We start from the raw sequence: 12,766 nt of genomic DNA, 5'->3' as shown, positions 1-12,766 counted from the left end.
TTTACAATGTGGGAGTGAATACTTAAATGGCATGCTTTCTTTTCTTTTCTTTTTTTTTTTATAAAAAAAAATTGTAGTTAGATGGGTGCGAATGCTTAATGGTCAGCTTTCTTTGTTTTAGCATCTTGCTGATCTTGAATTTCCAATTATATGAAATTCATCTTTACTGTATTGTATGCCTATCTTAACAAATTTTTAAAAATTTCTTATGGCAACCTATTAGAATATATCAAAGTTTGTGCCCAATGCTAGTATTGAAGCGATTTGACGTCATGGATAGACAATTGATTCATTGTCGGAATCGCCTTAGTTCCGAATATAGAGAAGGTGTCCAATCATTCATTGACGGTGCTTGTCACCATGTGAACCAGAATAATCAGATACTATGTCCTTGTAGAGTTTGTCATAACATATTTTTTCACTCAGTTGAAGATGTTCATCTCCATTTATTGAATTCTAGTATGGATATGAATTATGATATATGGATAAATCATGGTGAGCATATTAATCAAGTGCAAGGAGAGTCTTCAATGTCTACGAACAACAAGCCGATCAATAATTCTAATGTCAACATGTTTAATATGATGGATGATGCATTTGGAAGAATGGATGATGACGATGATGATCTAGATACAATGGGGGTCCAAGATACCATGTGGGGCGGAGATATGACCAATGCTCTTATGGTAGATGTTGATACTTATGATATGTTACTTCGTGAACCACAAAAGGAACTATACCTTGGATGCAATCAATATACAATTTTGTCTTATGTTGTGGAGTTAATTCAAAACAAAGTTGATAATCACATGACAAACATGGCCATTGATAAGATGCTAGCAATGATGAAGAAGATGTGTCCCAAACCAAATAGTGTTCCAGAATCGTTCCGTGCGTGCAAGAATATATTGAAATGTCTTGGATTGGGGTGTGAGAACATACATGCTTGCTATTATGATTGTGTATTGTTTTATAAAGAATATGAAAAGATAGATAGATGTCCAGTTTGTAATGAGTCAAGGTAAAAAAATAGTTATTATGAGCAAAGAAAAAAGGTTCCAAGAAAAGTGTTACAATATTTTCCACCTAAACCCAAGCTACAAAGCTTGTACATGTCGAGACATACAAGTGAAGACATGAGGTGGCACAAGGATAAAAGAATTAATGATCCGAACATAATGAGGCACTCACCAGACTTTTATCACATGGAAAGAATTTGACCAAATGTACCCTGATTTTGCTCAAGACCCACGAAATGTCAGATTGGGCCTTGCAAGTGATAGGTTTACTCCATTTTCAGATATAAGTAATCTATACAATATGTGGCCAGTTGTTATATTTCCATACAATTTGCCCCTTTGGAAATTCATGAAAAAACCATTCTCTTTTATTAACCTTGTTAATTTTTGGACCAAAAGCACCTAGAAATGAGATTGATGTGTATTTGCGCCCATTAGTTGGCGAGCTCAAGGAATGTGGGAAAATGGCTTTCAAACTCATGATAAGATGACTGAGAGTACATTTAATTTGTGTGGAGCTGTTATGTGGACCATTAATGATTTTCCCGTTTACGAAAATTTATTAGGTTAAAGCACTCACGGTAAGTTGGCATGTTCGGTGTGCAATGAGGATGGATCATACACTAAGTTAAGAAGTAAGTATTGTCATATTGAACATCGTCGCTATTTACCTATGAATCATTCATGGCAAAATAATACTCAAATGTTTAATGGTCACCGAGAGATGAGACATCGTCCACGAGAATTCTCAGGCGATGATATACTTGATCAATTTGATTACCTTGTACCCCATAAGTTTGGTAAACATGATAGCAATAAAGACAAGAAGAGGAAGCGGAATGCTGAAGAATTCAATTGGATAAGGAAGAGTATTCTTTTTCGAGTTGGAATACTGGTCTAAGTTAAAAAGTAGGCATAATCTTGACGTTATGCATATTGAAAAGAATATATTTGATTATTTGATCGGGACATTGTTGAATACAGGGAAGTCAAAGGATACCCTCAAGGCGATGATGGATTTACAAGACATGAATATCAGGGAAAGTTTGCATTTGAAACTAAATGCACGTAATATATTGGATAAGCCTTTGGCTCAATATGTATTCAAGCTATCTGAGCGTAAAGATTTCTTGCATCAGTTGAAATCAATTAAATTTCCAGATGGTTATGCAGCAAATATATCCCATAAAGTGAGTGTGGATGAAGGGAATGTGTTAGGTTTGAAGAGCCATGATTGTCATGTGTTGATGCAACGTGTGCTTCCAGTGGAATTAGAAAACATTTGAAAAAGCAAATATATGGCCCACTTGTTGAGCTGTCAAGTTTCTTCCAACAAATATGTACAAAGACACTGATTGTTTCTGATCTTGACAAGTTTCTCCCGCCTGCATTCTTTGTTCCCATGGTTCACTTAACAGTGCACTTACCACATGAAGCAAAATTGGCAAGACCAGTCGGATACCGATGGATGTATCCTATAGAAAGGTAAAATGCCATCAGGTTTACTTTAGTTACATTAAGTGTGTGTTTCTACATATGATAATTGTTCATTTACTAGATTGTTTGGCTCGTACAAGAAATTTGTACATAACAAAGCTCGCCCCGAAGGCTCTATTGTGGAAGCACACTTGGCATACTAGTCTTCAACTTTCTGCTCAATGTATTTGTATGATGTTGAGACAGAATTCACTCACCAGAAAGAAACGATGACGGTGGTGATCCCAATGTGTTGCTCTTAGTGTTTGACAAAAAGCACATCCATTTGGAGCTCATGTATTGGTTGAACATTCGAGGGAAGATATAGAAGTGGCATATTGGTATATCTTAGACAATTGTGAAGAAATAGAAGACTTCAGAAGGTATGTGATAGTAATGGTTTTATATATATTGAAATATTTATAATTCTACAACTTTAACTTCTTTTTTTTAAGTATACAGTAAGCATATCCAGATTTTGGAAAGAGATAATCATGTCAATATACAACTGAGACATAAATAGTTGTTTCCTGAATGGTTTTGGCAGCGGGCCACGTCATTGTATTATAAAGAACCTAGATTGGTGAGTGAAGGAATTTTTTCATTAGCCCAAGGTCCGGATCGACGTATTGTCCAATACACAAGTTGTATTGTGAACGACATTCGTTATTTGGTCGCACAAGTTGATCAAAATCCTACAACGCATAATAGTGGGGTAATGACGCCAAGGTTCACACAATGGTAAACCATGTAACTTTTATGGCAGATTAATTAACGTCATTAAAGTACAATTTATAAGAGGTTATAAGGTGATTCTTTTCAAATGTCATTGGTACAATACAGATACCAAAGAAAAAAAATTTATTTAGGATTATCATCTTACATCAATCAAAGTAAGTAATCAATGGTACGATAGTGATCCATATGTGCTAGCTAGACAAGCACATCAAGTATTTTACAATGATGACTTAAAGTTGGGCCATCCTTGGAAAGTTGTGCAGAAGATTCAACATAGACACGTTTAGGATGTCCATGAGAAAGACGATGATAGTGAGGACCATGATAATGATGAAGACGTTGATGATTATGTAGATGAAAATGAAATTTTCATGAGACCAATCCTGAACTGATGATGATGAAGTTAATATTGAATTATCTAGAGATGATGTTGATTCTAAATCTTTTGATGCTAATGACAAAGAGGTGCGAAGAATGTTAGGGCTAGAGAAGGAGGGGGAGGAGGAGGAGGAGGAAGAGGTTGCAACTTGTAATACCGATAGTGATTAATGATTAAGGTGAGATCTGTACATTATAAATCAATATTTATATTCTCCTATAGTCTATTTGTTTATATTTTTACTAATAGTCATATTATTTATAATAAATTAATGTTTATTAGTTATATGGTTATAATGATAATTATTTATGATGTTAGTCTATTACTTATTTTTCTATTTCTTTTTTTAATTTATTAGATGACAACTCCTACTTAACGAGGAAAAAGGGTGAAACAGGTGAGGGATGCGCCGCCACCACCTCTTCCGCCACTACCACCTCCTCCACCACCTGCTTCTTCACTGGAAGAGCCAAAAGACATGAACTTAGGTTTTTGAGAAATGCTACTTACAATTATTTCAACGTTTTTTTTAGAAGTAGATCTTTTAATGCTGTTTTAAACAAGTTATAAAATTAATCAAACACATATATTCTTTTTTAATTTTTAGAGACAGATTTTAACTTTAATGCCAAAAAGATGACATGTGGAAAGTCATGTGGGAAAGGCCTCCACGATATTTTAGAGGTAAATAATGGAATATTGGTCAGACTCACTCACTAATTTGCTACAAGAAATGGATGAAGGTCCACCTTCAAAAAAGAGGACACTGCGCGAATAAGCTGCGTGTGTTGTGTTTTCTTAAGCATATTATAGCTAAAATGTTTGGAATGAAAGAAACTGAATTGTTTCTATTTAATTATGAAAGGATAACATGAAGACAATGAAGGATGAAATGAGGGAAAAGCTGATCCAAGAAGCACCTGGAGGTACACCATCAGATTCCGTACATGTGCCATTAGATGATGAGTTTGGAATCATGGTTGAAAACCTTGGGAGGAAGGGAAAATCGGTTAATGGTGTAGGTGTTTTTCCTCGTATGGATACCTCTAGTTGCATTTCTTCTATGACATCAAGTTTCGAGTTAACTGATATGAGATCTCAAATCAAGCTTTTGTCAAATGGTTTCCTCAAATTGCAACAAGAGAATGAACAATTGAGAGCTTGATTGGATTTACATAATGATGATGAAAATCTGTTCACAAAAATCAAGGCATTTTTTGCTACAAGTCAGGAGAAGACCAACAACTCTACATAATCTAATGGTTATATTTTAGAGGGTGAATATACTTATCCTGAGCTAGAAGAACATGATTTGGAATAGGAATGATGTCCATATTGTGTCTTTTGCAGTTAGTTTCAAGTATGCACATGGTACACCTCTTTTGTTATCACATGGAGCACCTCTTTTGTTAGCACCTAAATGTGCCTTGGACTTGTCATTTGTTAATACCCAAGATGTCTATATATAGATGTTACTACTCTTGATTATTCTGTCTTAGACTTCTCCTTTGTTGGTACCTCAAGCTATCATTTGTTAGGCACCTCAAGCTATCTTTTGTTAGGCACCTCAAGCTATTTTAAACTTCTCTTTTGAGATAGGTCACCAAGACTTTAATTTTTGGGATGGTACATTGGTGAATGTATTCAACTTATGAGTTTTAATTGTTGATTAATGAAAATGTGAAGTATTACCTTATAATTGTTATGAATTGCAATTCTAGATTACGAAACGAGAAAAACAATTAGTTCATCATTATTATTTCTAAAAAGGTATTTGATTTAAACATATGTGATGTAAGTTGCGCCACATATCAAATGAATATGTGACCTTTTTAGCATCACTTAGTGTAAACTATATCATCTGGTATCATATTGGGTGACTACAAAATCATCACTTATAAACCTGATACGAGATGAAAAAATAGGTCACATTGATAGGAGCATATTTATGCGACTTTGTTATCTTATTTCTTTGCATTTATTTAGTTAATTCCTATTTATTGTAGTAATTTAAGTTATTTTCGTATTATTGTAGGTCCAGTTGGTAAAGATGACAATAAATAGCAAAATGGAGCAATTTGGAGTAGTTTTGGACTTGGATTGGATAGCATGCGTGGATAGCATATGGGATGGACGTTTTTGGTAAATGGCGTTAGACATGTGCTAAAATCTAGAGAAATTAAAGTTGAGGCTTGGAAGGCAAGGAATTAGACAAGAGAAAGGAATCCTAGTTGGAGAGGAACATTATCTTATCCTATCTTATCTTATCCAACCTTATCTTATCTTATCTCCAGCTGCAAGAAGGAATCCTAATCATATTCCAACACTTTCTACCTGATTTTTAGAGTCCTAAAATAACTTTAAAATGCCAAAACCCTTTCCTCCTTGGATTTAGCCATTTCCCCCTATATATATGAAATTCTTGCAGAGATTTAAGAGTGTGCCATGCCTACCATTCATCCATTGAAGTTGCTGGAATTTTTAGAGTTCTTTCTATCTTTATTTTAAGTTTCAATATTTATTTTAGATTGTTTTTTAGTTATGATGAACATGTGTAACTAAGTTTCTTTTTAGCTAAAGGTGAATTCGAAGCCATAATCATATGTTTTATATAAATTGATTACATCCAGTTATTGTTTCATAAAGCATGAATGCGATTTACTTATTTGCTTTATAGAAAACTTATTATTGTATGTTTATTAAGGGTGCACACTTAGTTTGCATGCAGGGATTTGATGTTAGAATATAAGGGAATTTCACCTAATCGTTATGAACTTATATTTGTAAGTACTAAAAGTCACTAGTCATGATTGAGTTAAGTAAATTCTTGGCAGGAGTATCATGTTTTTCATAATTACGAATGCTTTGTCAATACTTATGATTTTCACAGAACTTCATCTTTGAGATGTATCTCTATCATGCTTTTCATAGTTAGGGAACTCGAGAAGAATAATTTGATTGCGTCGCTGAGTCCAATTCCATGAACTTAGGAAAATTAATTAGTATTGTTCACATTTAATTTAGGGCATTGTCATTCATGGTTTATAGGAAGAATAACTGGAAATCGATTTGTATGCATAGGTTTCATGTGTGGAGAAGAATCCTTTAGCTATCCTTTCATCCATATTTCATTCACAACTTAATTTACTTGCTGCCCTTTACTTTTGTTTTAATTAAATTCGTCCAAAATATCCCCCCTCATTGTTTTCATGTTAGTTTAACTTAGTTTTCAGTTTTATAAGTTTAGTTTGTGTTGATTAGCATCCCTTCTAATCCCCGGAATAGAACGATCCCTACTTACTCATACTACGATTGCATAATTTCAAGGGTTTAATTTGTGTGTTAGTTTCTACCACATCACACATAATTTTGTATTTTGTGATGTATAATTTGTCACACATATTATTATTAAGTGACGTATAATTCGTCACACATATGGTTAATTTGTGATGTATAATTCGTCACACATATTGTTATTAAATGACGAACGTTGTGTCACGTATGCTAAAAAATGTGGCGAAAATAAAATTCATCACATGGACTATAGGTGACGCAAGTGGTGATGCTAGAATTTCGTCACATATAGTCAAATGTGACGAATTTTCTTGTTTATGTGATGAATTTCTGTCACCACCTAAGCCATGTTTTCTTGTAGTGCACCCATCACGAGATCCACACATTGGCAACCACATGGAGCCAAGGGACCCACCATGGCTGACAGGGCCTAGGGGACCTCACCCATCACGAGATCTATACATCAACAACCATGTGGAGCCAAAGGACCCATCATCACCGACGGGGCCTAAAGACCCACCCATCACGTGACAGTGCAATACATGACCACTCCCTAGCTTTGATACCATGTAGAATTATAAGATAGATGGGCCGAAGGCCCAATTCCAACAACACCGGTACTGTCTCCAACTTAGAAATTACCACCTGCATAATCCGTCAGGTGTGGAGTTTTATCATAAAAGACCTTGGTGTTAGTTAGAGTGGGGTTAAGATATATAAACTATTAGTTATCTTTTACCACGATTGATGTGGGACTCAACACAACCCCTCACTTGAGTTTTATCACAAAAGACCTCAATGTTAGTTAGACTGGGGTTAGGATGTTTAAACTATTACTTATCTTTTACTATGGCCGATGTGGGACTCAACACGTCTCCTCATGTGCTACCCAATTAGTAGGTCACACGTGGGAGATCCACATATCAACAACCATGTAGAGCCAAGGGTCCAAGGGACCCACCATCATTGCGCAGGGTCTAAGGGACCCACCCATCATAAGATCCACACATCGGCAACCATGTGGAGCCAAAAGACCTACCATCACCGGCGGGGCCTAGGGGACCCACCCATCATATGGCGATACAATACATGCTCGCTCCCTAGCTTTGATAGCTTGTAGAAATATCAGAGAGACGGGCCTAAGGCCCAATTCCAATAGCATCGATAATGTCCCCCAACTTTGTAATTACCACCTGCACAATCCGTCAGGTGTGCAGTTTATCACAAAAGGTCTTGGTGTTAGTTAAAGTGGGGTTAGGATATTTAAACTATTATTTATCTTTTACTACGGCCAATGTGGGATTCAACAGGTACCAGTTGTCAAATGTCCATTCTGACCATCCTATTTCAAAGTTCTTTACTAAATGAATCAAAATCTTATAGCTAGAATTACATGAATAGGATACCAATTTCCGGTATGCAGTATCAAAACATTCAAACTCACGACCAAGCAAGGCTATAAAAAGATGTATAAAGAAATAAACCAGGAAAACGTTCTGGAAAATGAGTTTCTTTTGAGCCAACCCATGAATCTAGCTGATTACTTACAGAGCAAGTAACAAATACGCGTATGTAATTGACAGAAAACTTCTAATGCCTTGAAAAATTAAAAAATAAATTAGTTACGTTTATGGTTATGTGGAGAAAATTGAAAATAAATTGAATTAGGGGTATAAATTTTGAATGGGGAAAATGCGAAATCCCGTTCCTTGATTCGATTATTATTTATGTTGTATAATTTTTTGTTATGTGGAAAAGACGAAAATGCCCTAGTTGGTTTAACGTAATTATACGAGGATGTATTTTATCCTTATATATTTTAAACTATTTCTTGTCATATTTGGATAGAGCTTGGTCCCACAAGCGTGTAGGCGAAAATCGTTCGCCAAACGAAGTTATAATGAATGAAATGGAAACGAATGAAGATAAGGGCAAAATGATCATTTTGCCGTGAATCTAGAATGCTCCAGATTTGCTGGAGCTTCTTGGTGTAGAAAAGCCACCTAGCGGCTGTGGGAAAAAGAGGGGTGGAGAAAGAGACCAATTGGGGAGGGGGTGAAACAAAAAAAAAAAAAGGAAAGGAGGAAGAAAGGGAGGGGGTTGCCCAATTGGGGAGAAGGAAAAAGAGAGAGTGACCAATGAGAAGGGGGAGCAAGGAGGGAAAGGAGGGAAAGGAGGGAATGAAAAAATAAAATAAAATAAAGGAAGAACGGGTGTTCTTCCCGACTTGATCCGGCGGCAAACAACCCGACGCCATTTGCCGCATTTCACTACTAATTGCCGCCATCCATCACTTGGGAACACCTACCCAACCTTCCCTCTACCATTTTTGCCCAAAAATCAGAAGAAATTCAGTTGAAGTTTGGTGGAAAACCCACCCTGGGTGCCACGGGAAACCTTGGCCGAGATCCTCCATTTATGAAATGATTTCCTTCAATCACCACCATCAAGACACTTCTCTTGAGGCTTGGAACAAAGCCCAAACAGCTATAGGGGTGGCGGAGCACCGGAGGTGAAGGATCGAAGCCACCTATTTCTAGGGTTTTTGACGAGTTCGAGTGAAATTAGGGCCCTTCCCGGCCGAATTGGACTTCGGCCCAGGTATGAAAGTTGTTCCACTCATTGAACTCTAATTGCCTATAAAATTTGGTAATTTTTAAAGTTAGTTGGAAAATTGGGTATTCATTCGTCAGAAACCGCCAACTGTGGAGGCACGTGGCCAATGGGCCGATGCTGCCTTTTCATGCAAATTTTGATATTTTAAATCCATAATTGGTACCCATTTGAGGTGATTCAATTGTGAAAGCTAATGTTGAATATTTCCATTACTAGAATATTTTTAGAAATTGATAAAAGAATGAATGGTGAACTACGAAATGCTTGATCCCGCATCAAGGGTACATAGGCAGTCTAACAGGGGCTAGATGCAGCCTTAAATAATTGAGATTAATCTTTTGTTGGGAATTTGATTGAAGAAGAGAAATTTTGCGGAATTATTTGAGATTTTAATCTTAGGTTTTTGGTAAGTAAATTATGGTTATAGATTTTGTGAGTGATTAATAAATTTAAATAAAGAATTGTGATTAACGGTAGTTAGTTAAACAAGAGTTTAATTTTGGCCTATCACCAAAATTAGTTTCCGAAATAAAATTTTCAGGTCGGGGTGTTACAAAACTAACAAGATCAGGATTAACTTTTATAACTAATAAGTTGATAACGAACCACATAAAAATCATACTAGAAGGTTATAAATTCATCCTCATTCACATTTTGAGGTCCACTATCGGAGGGAAATTACAGGGAAAAAAAAAAAGACTACAGTACAATCACATGCCAAAGATGTCATAGTGCAAAAATGTGACGATTAGCAACACGGTGTAAGAACACGGATGCTTAAACTAGAACCTGGCACATGAACCATCCTTCCGGATTTATACAGATATGATACGAGATTGGTGAACTCATTGCCACAGGCCCACAATGGGATAGAGGGATATAAGGTAAGCCATCAACATTCTAAAACGGCATCAACTCTATTCATCCATCGAGATTGTACGATAAAACATGAACGAATTTGCTAAGCCATCGGCATTCTAGCTTATCCCGTTAAGCCCTACTTAAATCAGTTCGCCGTCTGCAGAACCAATCTCACACATTATCAAAGTTTTCATCCCAACTTAATAACTTCAAACTGACTTAAGCCTACCCCTCAAACCACTCAATTTAACATACATGACACTCTTGTGCCCGACACAACAAAGAAAACAAAATTATCCAACAATCCTCGTTCTATATGCGATCAATCAATTCGACGTCAAAAAATGCAGGATCATCACAAAACAAACTTAACATATAAACAATGAGACCCAGATAGTCTACCAAATCAAATCATCTCATAACAGACATCATCAGAAAAAAACATAATGGTCAACCACATTCCAATCCTAAATCACTGATTCACTACCAAAGCAAAAAGGTGTCTTAATGTTCTAAATCACCTTCTGCTAAAAGGGGAATAAAAAAGAAATCAAAACCAAATAAGAAATACTGACAGACATCATCCAATCTTAAACATTGCCTCCACGAAGACGAAGCACGAGGTGCAGGGTAGACACTTTGTGGATGTTATAATCAGCCAGCGTACGCCCATCCTCAAATTGCTTCACAGAAAAATGAGTCTCTGCTGATCGGGCGGGGTACCCTCTTTATCTTGGATTTTAGTTTTCACATTGTCCATTGACCTCAAGAGTGATTGTCTTCCCAGTCAGAGTTTAACAAAGATCTGCATACCACCTCGCAGACGAAGAACCAAATGCAAGGTGGATTCCTTCTGGATGTTACAATCTGCCAAAGTCTTTCCGTCCTCCAACTGCTTCCATCAAAAATTAGCCTTTGTCGGTGGGATTCCTTCTTTATCTTGAATCTTCGCCTTTACATTGTTTATAGTATCAGAGCCTCAAGAATGATAAGTCTTTCCAGTAAAAGTCTTGACAGAGATTTGCATCCCACCCCACAATCGAAGAACAAGATGCAAAGTAAGCCAAAGTCCTACCATCTTCCAATTGCTTTCCTGCAAAAATTAGCCTCTACTGATCAGGAGGAATTCCTTCCTTGTCTTGGATTTTCGCCCTAACATTGTCTATAGCATCAGAGCTGTCCACCTCAAGAGTGACAGTCTTTCCAGTTGATGTCTTCACAAAAGATTTGCATCCCACCGCGCAATCGACAACAAGATGCAAGGTGGATTCCTTCTGGATATTGTAGTCTGCAAATGTCCTACCATCTTCCAACTGATTTCCGGAAAATATAAGCCTATGCTGGTCTGGTGGAGTCCCCTCTGTGTCTTGGATCTTTGCCTTAACATTGTCTATAGTATCAGAGGTCTCCACTTCAAGAGTGATTGTCTTTTCTGTCAACGTTTTAGCAAAGATCTTCATTCCACCACGTAGGCATAGTACAAGATGCAAAGTAGACTCCTTCTGGATGTTATAATCGGTGTCCTACCATCTTCCAACTGCTCTCCAGCAAATATGAGCCTCTGCTGGTCCGGTGGAATCCCCTTTTTGTCTTGGATCTTCATGTTAACATTGTCTATGGTATCAGAGCTCTCCGCTTCGAGAGTAATAGTCATTCCTCTCAGTGTTTTAACAAAAATCTGCGTTCCACCACCCAGACGTAGAACAAGATGCAAAGTCGACTCCTTCTGGATGTTATAATCGGCCAAGGTCCTTCCGTCCTCCAGCTGTTTTCAAACGAATATGAACCTTGGTTGGTCAGGCTGACTCTCCTCCTTGTCATGTATCTTAGTCTTGCATTATCGATAGTATCTGAGCTCCCTCCCAACCTCAAGGGTGATAGTCCTGCCGGTAAGGCTCTTCACAAATATCTGCATGCCGCCCCTGAAGGGCAGAATCAAATGCAGAATGGACTCTTTCTGGACGTCATAGTCTGCCAGTGTCTACCATCTTCGAGTTTCTTCCCGACAAAATAACACTGCTGGTCTTACGGTATCCCTCCTTATCCTTAACCTGGGCTTTGACATTGGCTATGGCATGGTGCCTCTCAACTCCGAGAGGAATGCTCTTTCCTGTAAGCGTTAACCCGTATGCTTGCATCTGTAGAAGAGTTTGTTTCTCGCTTGCGGTTATGAGGTTTTGGAGAATCTGGGGGTAGAGGCGTAGAGGTCTGGTACAGCTAACTAGGGTTTGAGTTGGATAGCGCTGGCGGGAACTCAGGTCTTTCTGGACTTTCTGCCAAGTATTCTAAACACGTTTGTACGCTTAATTACGTTTATACAGCAAATATGTTTATACAGGAGTTACCTTTGTACCCAAGTTACAATATCCTTTCGAAAATTACC

The 12,766-nt window shown here is 37.2% G+C and overlaps 2 pseudogenes; both read right to left on the bottom strand.

The window, feature by feature from the left end:
- Positions 1–10,735: 10,735 nt before the first annotated feature.
- LOC125468686 lies at positions 10,736–11,461 on the bottom strand (annotated as a pseudogene).
- LOC125468685 lies at positions 10,783–12,541 on the bottom strand (annotated as a pseudogene).
- Between the last annotated feature and the right edge of the window lie 225 nt (positions 12,542–12,766).

This window comes from the organism of the source record quoted next, unplaced genomic scaffold (assembly GCF_019419815.1).
Source record: "Pyrus x bretschneideri cultivar Hongxiangsu unplaced genomic scaffold, Pyrus_bretschneideri_v1 Contig4, whole genome shotgun sequence".
Taxonomy (NCBI): domain Eukaryota; kingdom Viridiplantae; phylum Streptophyta; class Magnoliopsida; order Rosales; family Rosaceae; genus Pyrus; species Pyrus x bretschneideri.
This window is presented reverse-complemented; position numbering and strand designations above follow the sequence as displayed.